At 35.7% G+C, this 14,183-nt stretch overlaps 1 protein-coding gene across 2 annotated transcripts in view; it reads left to right on the top strand.

Annotated features, from left to right (window-relative positions):
* Nucleotides 1-802: 802 nt before the first annotated feature.
* LOC116170249 (aquaporin AQPAe.a-like) overlaps nt 803-14,183 on the top strand; it is a 63,349-nt gene continuing 49,968 nt past the window's right edge. The window contains exon 1 of one of the 2 annotated variants that reach the window (XM_031486490.1): nt 803-941. The gene's annotated coding sequence lies outside the window, so the exon portion shown is untranslated. Of the gene's footprint in view, nt 942-12,804; nt 12,820-14,183 lie in introns of those variants that run through there. The other variant, XM_031486491.1, reaches the window with a different exon arrangement.

Genomic DNA, 14,183 nt, shown 5'->3' with positions numbered 1-14,183 from the left:
TACTTACATGTGTACCTGCTTTTAAAAATCTACCAACTTTGCGTGTTTTTTTCCGGAAAGGCAAAACGTTGGAATCGTAATCTTCGAGTAGAAAACAACACTAACGTAGCACTAATGATTGTGTTTGTTTTAAAATGTGTTATGGGTAGAGCCAACTTCACATAAACTTTTAATTTTATTCATTTTTCTTTTTTAGGAACGGCGAAAGAGATCCAAACCGTTTTCCTGATGTTAAGCAGCACTAACGTAACACTAATATCTTGTGGGTTCATTATATGTATAAGCATGAGTGTGAAATCGGCCCTTTTTTGACTTTTCTTATTTTCTATCGCAGTACTAACTAACTGTTGTAACGCTGTAACTTCCGAGCACTAAAGAGCACTAACGTAGGACTAACTGTCCACACATTTTTGTCCAATTATTTTAAGTGGGCTGATCCAACTTCATATGCATAAGGTATTTTAGCTGAAAGGGACTGATTTAATTACCCACGTGTGGAACTTTTTAGATTATTAGTTGCCCAATATAATAATCGACTCACCTCGTCGTGGGACATCTTGTCTAACATTATATTGAATTAATTTGTTTAGGAATCGAGATCGGGACTTCAATTTATTCCCATTAATTGTTTCTAAACTAAATAGGTTTAAGTGGCATATTCCAAATAAGGATTTTTCCTTCAATAATTTTCCTCTACTAACATTCAACAGCAGCTTTGATGAATGAGACTGCTGCTCTCAAGTGAGGTGATTTGGCTCATGAGCAGAAATGATATCGCTAGCATAAAAGCATTCGATATTGTTATGTATTGTTTACTACCGTGGCGAGCGTTGCTAAGTTCGTGCTCTTACATTTCTTTTAAAGTAACCGCGTATAAAAAAGTTACCTTTTGATCGAATTTTAGTGATTTGTGAATTAATACGGCGGAATTAAGGAATTTCGTAAGTAGCCCTCTTAATTTTTCAATTAAATTTAGACCGGTTACATAAAATTGCCATTGTAACGTATGCGGGAGTTGTTTTTATTTACAAGTATCTAATTACCGTACTTTTATTTGGGCTGAATTCGTGTAGGGACTTGATGTGTCGGAATGATCCCGATATACTTAATTACTTTGTTGACAGGAAGAGTTCTTCAAATTAGATTGATCAGTCTCTATTTTCACCAATATTGCAATAATGTAAACCCCCACAATGATGACCGTAATTGATAATCTTAAAACTTTCGATAGATATGCGTAGGTTAAATTAAGTACCTACATTGTGCAGAGTTTCAAAACTCGCAAATTTGAAATTTATGACCAGGTCACAAGACAACAAATTGCAGAGTTGCGCCCACCGCATTTTCTTATTTTAAGTGCTCCGCCATTAATAAGTCCATTTACGAATTCAGAATTTGGTAATTTCGTTCGGTCTAGTAGTTTTCTTTTATAAAATTCTCGTGTTTATTGCCACTTGCTAACACATTTTTGGGAAATGCGCGTAATTACTCATACTCTGCAGCTAATTAATAGCCAAACCATTAACGGCCAGCGCAATCGTATTTTATTGGGTGTCTTTTACACAATATTCCTGCTGGTTATAGCAACAAGGCGTAGGAAAGTGCATGTCATTAATTAAATCCAGCAGTGTGGTTCCAAAAAGCAGACCATTAATATCATTGTTTTACGTTTAGCAATGTTCTTATGCAATACAACTGCCCCACTTGACTCAAAGACTTTAGGGCGTTTTTTTTTTGGAAAACCAAAAACCCTACTAGAGAGGAAGAGTTATTAATTAAATGGAAAAATTTAGGTTTATGTAAGTCATTAGTTTAACTGAACACGTATTTACTACTTACAACCGTTTACAAAATTACCTATTAAGTTTGATCGTGGGAAGGAGAATATAGGTACTACAATGGAATTAAATTGTAAAACGTATTTCAATTAATCTGGAATTACTTTTTGAATCACGACATGCTATTAATATATTACGTAGTGAAAAAGATAGCGACTAAAAGATTCGTTGAACAAAATCAAATCCAGTTTTTGTGTACTGACACTTGCTTATGACATTATGTTTTCATCGGTCGCTGCCCGAAGTACTTTTCAACCTTGAGTCTAATACTTAAGACGTACAAGATTTTCCAAAATCTTCCTCGTGTGCAAAATCTCAATAAAGAATTAATTACCTACATCCTATGTTTGTAGAAAAAGTAATTAAATAAATAAACCAATTATCTTAATTATACCGATTTGTTATGTAACAATTGGTATCAAGATGTACAAAAAAGGAAATTAGCTCATTTTAGGTTACCTTGTTGTTTTGGGAATAGGAAATTAATCAAAACATCACCACGTTTTGATTGATATGATCTTAAACATTTACCAGTTTAAAATTTACGCCGTGAGAGCGTCCGTGAGCTTGAACCTTGGTTGTTTATATATGAATAAAACCACCATGATCTATCACATTATACCATTAATTATGGCTAATTTATTAATGTGAATTCGATGCTTATGTTTCCGCAATCTTCTTTCCTTTCCTTGTGTACCTACTTTTATTCGTAGTTACGGTCTATACCCAAAAAAATTAAGAAAAAACGTTCGAGTGTAGAATGAATGGATTTGGTATCAAATGAAAGCCGGTCTACACTGTTTAGGTATAACCTCGGGTATAACCAAAATTTAAAAAAAATCATCCATTTATAAGAGTGAACGATCAACAGTTTTTTTTTGTTTTCTTCACTACAACAGATGATCGCCTCACCAATGCTAGCTGCGAGTCTAATTAATTCTGCTGCAGCCTGCAGCCTTTGGGATACTCATAAGTCATAACACTAAATCGCATCAGAATGTTGTGTTTAATATACGGATTCTAAAGTTTATCTTCAAAATTTAAGTAAATAATAATACACATACAGACCGATACTAATCGCTACTTGATTTTAATCCGTGAGATTAGTCACCAGGCTAGACCTGAGTTCTAACAATAGACAATGAATATATGATGTAATAATACACTCAAACATACAAACAAAAACATCAGATTACATCAGAATGTTGGACAACAGGTGCAAGTTCAGAGACTGGTCCTCAAGTGCCGCTCTTGGTCTTTAAATGGGGTTTATTTTTTCGAATTGTTTGTAGGCTGGAATTTATTTTTTACTAGCTGACCCGACGGACGCTTTCCTCTTTTTTTAGCTATGAATACGTATTCAATTCGGACTGGAATAAATAATTTCAAGAAATTTGCTGTGACTAGCACAGGTAACATCAGCCGCACCTACGCATGCGCGATTCTGCCCTTTTATGTCTATAAGAATATGTGTAGGAAATTTGGTTTAGGTAAATCGGTTCAACCGTTTAGTCGATTCGAAGAGATTTTGACACACTTCCCCCAAAATCTCCCCATCTCTCTCCAAAATAATAAAAAATAAGCGCACTCACTTCTAGTTGCGTTTGGCGATTCAGAGCTAGTAACGTACCTTTTTTTTGTTTTTGAATTTGAAAGCAATTATTGTATTTCTGGATATGAGTCAAAAAATGTATAGAATCTGGCCCATTTCCGGAAACGAAGGAATGAAGTGGCTCTGGTGGCGATACCAATGGCGTCAATGTCACTTGGGCACTGGCGCAACATAATCCAGGGGCTTCAGTTTTAATCTTAAAAGCCTTACAATGTGGACACACAAAGTTCTTTGGTCTAAGAGCAACGATTTACTGTAAACTCTAATCGATTGCTACGTTATAATTAAATGCAGCTCGATAGGGATTCTGCGGCTTAAGTTGGTACCATGTTGGTACGTCTAACTAGTAGCATCTTGAAAAAACTAAAATTCAACTGAAAATAGAAATGGACTCCCTTAGTGTTTCTGTATATTGTATAACTATGTATACCACGTGTTTAGTCTATCAACATTCAACACTTAGCAAAAATGGATATTAGGTATACCAAACTTTTAATATAAAAGGCGTGATTGCGGTGAAATAACCTCGAAACTTCTCAAAAAACTCACTGAAATCTGGATAAACTATCCGATGGAATTGACAGCACACTATGCTATGAATAAATTAATTTTTTGACGGATATATGCCGATCCATTGTCGATCGATGTAGTTGTTAAAACAATTGCCGTCGCACCGTCAAACGCGCGATGTTTAAATAGTCGTTAAGTTTTCTCCAATTTTCCAATTTTCTGTGCGATTTTCTTAGTTTTTCTTGCCGTAAAAACCTTCTACACAGTATTAGAAAACTTTTAAAAAAAAGACGAATGAAATCGGTAAAGTCGTTCAAAAGTTATTGCGTGACCAGAAGAAACAGGGGTTCATTTTTATATATAGAGATTTATTAGGGTTACATAGTGCAAAATTGTAATTCTACATTTTTTAAAGTCCGTGAGTTTTAATAAAGTTACGTAACTATCTTTATTTTTAGGTGTCACTGGTTTGCGTATACATGATCACCGTTTAATGACTTAGGGGAGTTGACGGCGTCAGTCTGTCGGGCGTTGAGAGTAGTTTCAATAGGGTTGATGAGTCCAAGTCCAAATTATGCCGAGTGATCTCACTTCGAGTCTATGGGAAGCGACAAATTTGCAAAATTACTAAGCGGGGCTGAGCGTATCTACTTCGTTCATGATTAAAGGTGACCGGCTTAGCTATTTGCCATTTGTAGACGTTCTTGTTCAGTGAAATCTAGTAGGGACGGATCTAGAGAAAAGAGAATTAAAACATTCGATTGTGGGTCGTCAGAAAGTTCAGGTCGGCATTAATTCGGTTTTGGGCCACAGCTGCACGGTTTCGAAGTTTCTGCGATTAGCCATTAATTGGGAAGCTAGTAAAGGTTGTGATACATCAATGTATCATCATCAGGAACAAGAAAATAGAGGTTAAAATATACCGGGTTTCGCATTCAAAACATACCAACTTGGGGTCATATCTCAGAATCAGTGGTCCAAATTTTTGGTTGCTACTCTACTGGATTTTATGTAAAAATATGTAAAATGGGCAATTTTTACCTTTTTTCTATCTTCGAGAATGGTTTGGTAATTAAAAAAAAATTAAATTGAATGAATGGTATTCAGTTTTTGAATCATTGGATTCCTCCAACTCACAGAAAAAAAATGATCAGTTAAGTGGTATTCAGTGATCGTACCTGCATCAAGAATGATTTCGAGTTTCTGACTCGCTTATCATTTTTGTCGGTTCGGAAGTCAAGTGCAAAGGACTTCAGAACCTCAGTAAGGGACTGGAACGCTGTGGTAGTGAGTGACGTTATTTAAATTAATATTAAAATCTCCTAGGCACATAACACCATCACTACTCGGCAGAATTGGAGATTCGAAAATAAAGGAATATAAAAATGGATTTACGTCATACCTATGTGGCTGTAGATATATGTAGATAACAGCAACTATCAATTATCTTAATTCTTATCCATAATTGCTCGATGTCACGTGATACCGACGCAAATGCCCATTTGTCAACCTAATATGCACTCTTAATGATGATAATAATAACGGCCCCCTCTTCCCCTACCCATGCTGATGAAGTTGCAACCATTGATAGCCGCATGATCAGACGGGATATCGTCCGCACATTGTTTAATTACAAATGGTGCAATAATTATCGTTGAATTAAGCCACCTTTCAAACATAGGTATATTTCCAGACGTTTGATATAGCTACAATACTTTTTTGAATAACGAAATTTTTTCACACAAAACATCCGAAATATTCGCAAAAAGGTTTTTTTTAATTTTTCGTATCCGGTATCAGGTTATCTCATTGAATCCTTCTCATTCTCAGATGTTTTCAATTTTTATACTTTCTCCGATTTTTCATGTCATCCGGATTTTTCAAATTCTTTCAGACTCAATTTATCCAAATGTTCATCAGATTTTTTTAGTGTCTATCGATTTTAAACCTCTTCAAATTTTTAAACATTTTTCAATTCATGTGCTCCTTCAGATTCCTCAGATTTTTTGCATTCTACATTTTTTTCACATTCTTAATATGTTAAGATAAAGTTATGTATATAATCTTATGATGCGAGAGTTTTTTCCAGGAGGCAACAAAATTTGAGTGAATTAAAAATAAAATTATCCGGATTTAAAACCAAGATCGAGTGTATTTTAGGCAGATTAATACAAGACAGTAAATTTCACAACCACTATATTTTACTCATTCCTACAAGCATTTTTATCGCTGATAAAAAGCTACCAGCCTCTCTTAAAAAATCGTTTAATTGGTTAGAATTTGAAACAATCACCGAGCTGATTGGTCGAATTTTAAGGAAGTGTATTAATCGGTTAAAACCGCGTGTTTCTACGTGCAGTTGTTATCTAAACTTGTCCTTTTTTTTCAATTTTGACTTTGACATTTAACCTCTATGTTAGTTCCCATAGTTACTAACGGTTATCTACTAATATGTTGAGGAACATGTTTTAAAAAATAATCATTTTATCTCAAACCATTCCGCTAAAAATCGGTGTACGTACACACGGACAGGCGGAAAAGCAATATCGTAGCCAGACCCGTTCTCGAAAATTACTTATAATAAAAGATTATGACACAATGTAGCATGCTCACAAATGAACAAAATAGAGCAAGATCTCAGGCCCCCAGACCTTACTTATTTTCTGATGGGCAAAATATGTATAATAGAGTAGTATTAATGTGTGCAATGACTTGGGCCGACGGCCAATTCTGAGGAACCTCTGGTGTTACAGATGCGTGCGCTTGAGTGTGAGCGAGATAACTATGCATAACTGCATAAACTACGATTTTTGGGTAAAAATATTTTGGTCATCAAAAATACACATGTATCATTTCTTGTTCATCGAGCAATCGAGTTTGACCTTTTTTCCAACAAAATTGGTGAAAATATCGATTTTGACCGATTTAGGGCAACAAAGTGATAAATGCCAAAATTAAGTTTTGATAGTTGCACACCTAGAACCCATAGGCCTTCATATAGTGAAAACCCGAAGTGGATACTAGATCTAGGGACCGAGCTATAGCACGGAACGACAGACAAACGGACGGAAATGTGAAGACATAAGCGCTCCACTTTCGTGGGTTGCGCTAAAACGAATTTCTTCAGCGGGTGGTATATCTGCGCTGGATTTATTTACACGCTCTTAGTAACTAATGGGACTACGGTTCTGGAGCAGGCATTCCCATAATGTGTAATAAAACCCACAACAACTAACAATAACTACATTATAAAAAAGTTCAAAATAAGGAAATCTTAATACGAATGCTTTTAATCAATTCTAATCACGTGGTCTAATTAAGCAACTACCGATACTCGCTCAACTTCACTCTGTTTCTTAATAAGACCATTAAAATGTAATTATGCAATATTAAGTGGAACATCAATTAACGAATATTGTAACAAAAACAAGGAAAATGATGCAAGGGCAGTTTAATCGTACCTTTAGAGTATTTTTCAAAAATGAAAATTCGCTATTAACTTGTGCTCTGTCGGTCCGTCGGTCGTGTGGAGGAGGTGGTCCTTATAGATATACGGACTGACCGATTGTTGTATTGTTTTCATGTACAACTCTTCTTTTCTTGGCCTTGATGAGCAGGAATACCATTACATTACATACAAGGTGCCGTACAAGATGCAAATTTACGTATCTACAATATTATATTCATTGTGTTTTGTTCAACCGTGCGTATATTTCCGCAACTTTGACATCAGACAACGTTTATGTTAAAAACAGGAAACCACAGTCACCAACTACCAAAATAATTGAATTTACAAGGCAAAACTACACGAACATTAAATATGAACTTTGTAGAGAAAGTACCAAGGAAAAGTCTGCATGCCGGGAAAAGCCTTGATATACACAATTTAAATACGTTAACAAAAATGTCATTTGGCAAATACATAGGCCGCACATTCCAAACAGTAAGGAATGTAACGATTTACGGTCAGCATTACCTATGATGCAAGTGCAAATCAATCAACAGTGTAGTAACATAATTGAAATGTGAGTGATTTTATTCCCATTTTCCGTTCATTCTAAAATACCAAACCAATTGACTAAGTATAGCTGCCTAACTCCATTTTAATTCCGTGCAACCTTTGAATATAATTTTATACTCAAAGGTGCAAATATAATCTCTGCACTTGTTTGACACGTTAATTATTAGTGCGTTTTATCTTCTTTTCCACTTGAAATGTGTTCTGCATTTTCTGATTGCGTGCGAATGGGCCGTTAATTGTCTGTCTAAATGATTTACTGTGCTTTCACACACATGTAGCTTTTACAAAGGTAAACGTCACGACTGCACTGCACAAGTATTCCTGAATGGCGGAAATTATCGCATTAACAAAATTAAAGATTAATTACATTTCTGAGAGAGAAACAGACTACTTTATATGTTTGAAAAAGGAATATGGTCACTCGTTGACACATCTATCTGTCAACTAATGCCAATGATATTTTAAATCACTCTTTTTAGTTACTACAAATCAATAATAAATAATATAGCTGCAGATACATGGATATATTGTAGGATTTTTTATAATTTGAATGTAAACAACATTCTTGGATTATTGCAGGATTCAGGAAATGATTAGTACTTATTACACAGTTATTATCGTTATTAAATTATAAGATTATTGAAATAGTTATTTACCTAACAAGTTCGGTAAGTTAATTTTCCCGCATGAGCACTTTGTTTGCAGCACGACCGTAGGGAGTGCTGCATTTAGTGCGAATGCGGGAAAATTCTTTCCGAAAGAGTTAGGTACTAGTTATTTACCTAACAAGTTCGGTAAGTTAATTTTCCCGCATGAGCACTTTGTTTGCAGCACGACCGTAGGGAGTGCTGCATTTAGTGCGAATGCGGGAAAATTCTTTCCGAAAGAGTTAGGTACAATATTTTTTGTAACGAATTGCGTAAAAAAAGGTCAAAATTAATAAAGTTTTGTAAATTAGCTTTTTTTTTAATCATGAGTTGGTAACACAATCATATGTTTGGTTGGTAACATAATTTTGTAACTACCCACTTTTCATCGCACTGGTCACATTTAAAACTTTCAGATCTTTGGTTAATACATAATATTTTGCCTTTGCAATGAGTGCTACTACTGGTCACGGCATTGCATCGTTTGCACTGAATATCTTGAGTTGCGTAAATACACTCGTTACATTTAAAATCCTTGGAAGCTTTGTGTGTGTTAATATGTGCTTTCTTAAACTGCATATGCGAATAGTTGCAGAATATCACTGGTCACATTTTAAGACGTTTTAACAATAAATTTTACTTCTTCTTGAGTTCCAATTCTGAAAAATAATTTGATTGCGTTATAAGTTCTTGTTTATATATTTACGTAAAACTTAGTGTACGTCTGTTTCCGATTAATCGCACTAAATACCCTCAACCAACGGTTTAATTGATTTTACAGCAGATGACAGTTAACCATGACATGACGTTTGTTGACTTCAATAAGTACTACCAACCGAAGAACGCGCATAACCCGTTCTCTCCAGCGGAAACTAAAAAACACCGCGATGCGGGAAAGTCGTTTTCCCGTGCATCGAGGATGCTTGGAAACATTATCTTTCCATTCAATGAGTACAAAAAAATATATGAACAATGACTTTTATTATATCTGACTAGAAAATTACTTTTAGTTACTTGATCCGAATTCACGTATCAATCATTTTAACAAATAATCTTCAACAAAAGCCGGCTCGTGTGGCGCAGTTCAGTTGAAGCTGGGCTGTGGTGCTAAGGGTCCCTGGTTCGAATCCGGGTTCGGGCATGGATATTTGTAAATGTATAGTGGGTTGGGTTGGTAGAGCAGCCTTGGCTGAAACCCCGCCCACTCAAAAATAAAGGCAAATAAATAAATAAAAAAAATCCACTCTACCGTTAAAACGATAACTAAACAAGTATTGTTTATGTATAATACTTGACGGGACTTTAGTCGGTCTTACTATAGTCTCGGATGAATCGCCTGCAAATAGAAAGAAATAGCAGCCAACTTTACTTGATCTGAATATTCGAACTAAATGAAGTAAAGTAAGGTATATTAAGATAACCACTACGGTCTACGGCACATCGCTGAGTCAGTACACTTTATCATCATCATGAAGGGAACGAAGCGCGCATCAGCCATTTTGGGTAATGTGTGTGAAGAACATGGCGCATAACACCTCTCGAATACTAAGGGACAGGGCTCGCATAGTATTCCACCAACTCAAATAATGAAGGGACATGGCTCGCATCACTAGGTTATAAGTACAAAGATCGTGGCGCTATGTACTTGACTGGTCGAAAAGCATGCGAAGCACATGACCTAATCTCCTTACTTATTACGCTAATAAAACAGCTAGAATTACTCATTTGTCAATGAGAAAATTCACCTTATACAACCTCTTATGAAGAGCGATTCAAAAAATGTACCATCATAGTTGGCGGTGATAAGGTGTTTCTTGTGAACAAACCTCAATTCTTTTGTCACGTGGACCTGTCAATTGTTGTCTAAGACCGCTTTTACACCGGGATACAGTATCCCGCAAAATGGCATCTCGGATACACCTGTAACATTGCGTCTTATGGAGCCGTTCACACACGCATACTTCCCGCATACAGTATTGGTGACTAAATTTGGGTTTCTCGTTAGTCCCAGTCGCCCGGCGGTTTTACGACTCTGGGGAACTGATGGGCCATTGGTTCCTATGGAACTGTTTACACGAACATACTTTTTCATTCGCCCGCCATTGCACTGAAAATACGTCGCCGAAAAAGTACCTCCCTACATCTAAGGAACAATTTAAAATGCCCAAAGTCCGGGAAGTGTATTTGACATGAATTCTGACGACAGTATCTCGCATACAGTATCGCCGTGTAAAGTCGATCTAATTAAGCGAAGTGTCATTTACATGGTATGCACAGAATACGGCCTTCTCAGAATAGAAATAGCATTGTTACAAATTTGTATGGTATTTTGGCGGACCCTGGTGGGTGTGCTGTGAACTAAAGCATTAAAATCAGAATAGCGCCATCTGGTGACCAGCTTCTAAAGCATTACATTATTTAACACAGAGAACTTAAATTATATGTTTACAAATTACATATAAAACTCAGAAGTGAGTGGAGCTTACGCTTTGTAGATGTTAACACTTTGCAAAAAGATCTTTACATACCGATTTGTCGTACGAAATATTTGGTTTTAATTGCTGTTTGGACTAAATGTTTGTTAAAAAATATCTTGATCTTGGTGCTTACTTGTTACTTGAGAAGCGAGGGTGGAAGTTGAATTATCTAAAACGAATTACAATATAAGTATCTACGTCTATATAAATATAAAACTCAACTCTACACCCTTTTGCGCCTATACCGTTGGTAATTTATAAATTCCATACCTTGCATAAATAGGAAAGAAATAACAGCACATTTCAACCCTCTTCGCGTTTCAAGCACAAAACAATCCGTTTCCAAATATGGGAAACGATGCCTTTTTGATATTTTATCGTTAAAATCCGCGACACAACACTTTTTACCGTCACATAACTTGTTCATATTTTAAACCTTTCAAAAGTCAAAATTGACATTGTGTAAAACCATGTGTACCTACGTATAAAATCGACGGTAAAAATATTTCCTGTAACGAGCAAAATTACAGGTTTTGCAAAAAAGTATTTGAGTCTGCGATAAATAGTTCTCCGTACAACCACGGGAAACGCTGTAATCAGTGACAATTTAGCGCCATTTATGTTTCTGTTCTGTGAAGGTCTTATTCTGTGATGGTAGGTTCCTAGGTATGTTCACAACTAAACTTCCATTGTCAACTATGACGGCGAATTTTTGAATCGTTCGATACAACGCAGCTTAGATCATATATACATAGATATGGCCTCCCATTTACTTTCCATAAGGAGCATCTGTGCCAACATACCTAACAAAGACAGAGACATATTTTAGACCGTAGTCCATACATGCGCAGTAGCATCCGAATGTAAACAGCTGATAACCATAGGCATCGCAAAAATGGGTCACTTCATATTAAGTTACGAAGCACATGTTTTGTAACTTACGCATAGAATGAAATTGCACTCTGTACTACTACGTTCACCACAAATTAAACGCATCATTTTAATTATTACTTTCGTAAAAACTACATTCTGCATTCTCTACTCTACTGTAATACCACCGTAAACCCCTTTACGCGCATGCTTGGTATTCTACTGTATACTGTATACCTACCTCTCTCACATAATTGGAACAGATTTAATGGTTGAACGCTATATCTATGTAATATTGATACGTGATTTAAGCAACGCAGTCTAACTATGGCAACTAACTACTGCTCACTTCGATCACCAATATTTAACTACAACAATATTTCTATACCGTCCACTATCAATCGTGGTCAATAACCACACACTTTCACCTGGATAAATGTCAAGCAATTTACTCCACGTTGGGAATAATTATCAGTTTAGGGACTGCTCACCTTGACGTAAATTTAAAAGCAATAAAATATCAGTATGACAATGGAATTTTTGTTGTTGATATAATTTCTACATTATTGACTTGACTTGTCTTACAAATGTCATTAAATGAAGCTCCTGAGAATTTGATGGGCCCACAAGCGGGTTGATGCCTTGATAGGTATACTTCATTAATGTTAATGAATACGTATATACAATTTGGTAATGAGTTTATAATGCTTTATGCTGTATTACTGAAGGAACTGTTTAATGTGTAGTGTAGTGCAGTACATCTCTCAACTTTGCTACAAACGTTTTACATTTCTGAGTTGACTTCCGTAAAAGGATCTATCATCTATAGCTATACCTACGTACGGTACGTTTTAAACGTGGTTATATGTATATGTGGTTAATACGCCACGCAGCCTGCTGTGTGCATTTTCTTTACTTTAGGAGTTAACCCTTTGGTGACTTTGTCTGAAGACCTCGTTATTATACTGAACTGTTTATAAAAGATCGAATAGAGAGAGTGCAAGGTCGCCTAAATTGGTGCTACCTTTATAATTTGTGTTGAAGTAGACATTGTCACTTACAATGATTACATTATATTTTAATATCGGTAAGAGTGGTGGTACTTTAGTTAATCTTTATACACCATACCCATATCAGCATGTTCACTTGGAGACCTGTACACGTGAAGTACGCAACAAACCTCAGTGGACTTCTATAGATAAATGATTTGAAATGTATCAATTCGAAATTAGTTAAGATAGTGTGAGGGAGTAGCAAAGCCATTCAATTGAAAAATTTTTACTTGACTTTGGCAGTACAAACTATATTGTGGAAACTTTACTTTAAGGTAAGCTTCCTGCTTCTGCATTGATTTTCTTGTTCTGTACATTTAAAAACACACTTCTACGAGTACATGTATTTGTCACTATTAGTTTCCACCAGGGCACTGTTTGTTGTTGTTTTATACAGCACTCGTTATTCTTAATTTTTTCTGTGATCTCGTATATTTCTTCTACTCTTGACCCTGCGAAGTCTCTTAAAGGCCTCTTGCTCAGTATCGCACCGCTTTTCGTGTAAGTCCTCTTATCCATCTGTCCTTGATTTGCAAATCTTCTCCAATGTGACATTGATTATGAACATTTAGTGAGTAACTGATATAATAGATTTTAGTGTATTGTCCTCCAGAAATCCTAGAACTCATTCTCATACCAGAGGGTAGTACCTCTTGACTCTCTTGAAAATGATAAGAATATCCTCAGGAATGACTAGATCGAGGCCCTCGGGCTGTACTCTGTCAGCCTCGAGCATTATTTCCGTTATAACGCCCTTCACACCTTAATTACTATAAGCTAATTTTTAAATGATGAGCCTTCCAACTTTTTTACTTGCTATCTCCCTTCCATGTTTTTAATATACAGGGTGTCCATTATGTATGGAATATAGTAAATATTTCGGTAAACATCGACTTTATACAAAATTTGTCGATATGAAAGCAATGCACACTTTCATTAGGCTCATTAATTGATAGAGATGTATTTTCGCTTTTCAATGACGTAACACGTTAGCATACGTGTAGAAGAAATTAATTTTTATTTCAAGCTGTTTTTAAAAGGTTATGCCACTGCCTTGCAGTTAATGGTGAATATTCATTGCGATGAAAACCATTTTACTGCTAATTTCGTTTTGTCTTCAAGGTTTAGTGAAACGTACATGTTCATCTGTTTTATT

This window comes from Photinus pyralis, unplaced genomic scaffold (assembly GCF_008802855.1).
Source record: "Photinus pyralis isolate 1611_PpyrPB1 unplaced genomic scaffold, Ppyr1.3 Ppyr1.4_LG5, whole genome shotgun sequence".
Lineage (NCBI taxonomy): Eukaryota > Metazoa > Arthropoda > Insecta > Coleoptera > Lampyridae > Photinus > Photinus pyralis.
This window is presented reverse-complemented; position numbering and strand designations above follow the sequence as displayed.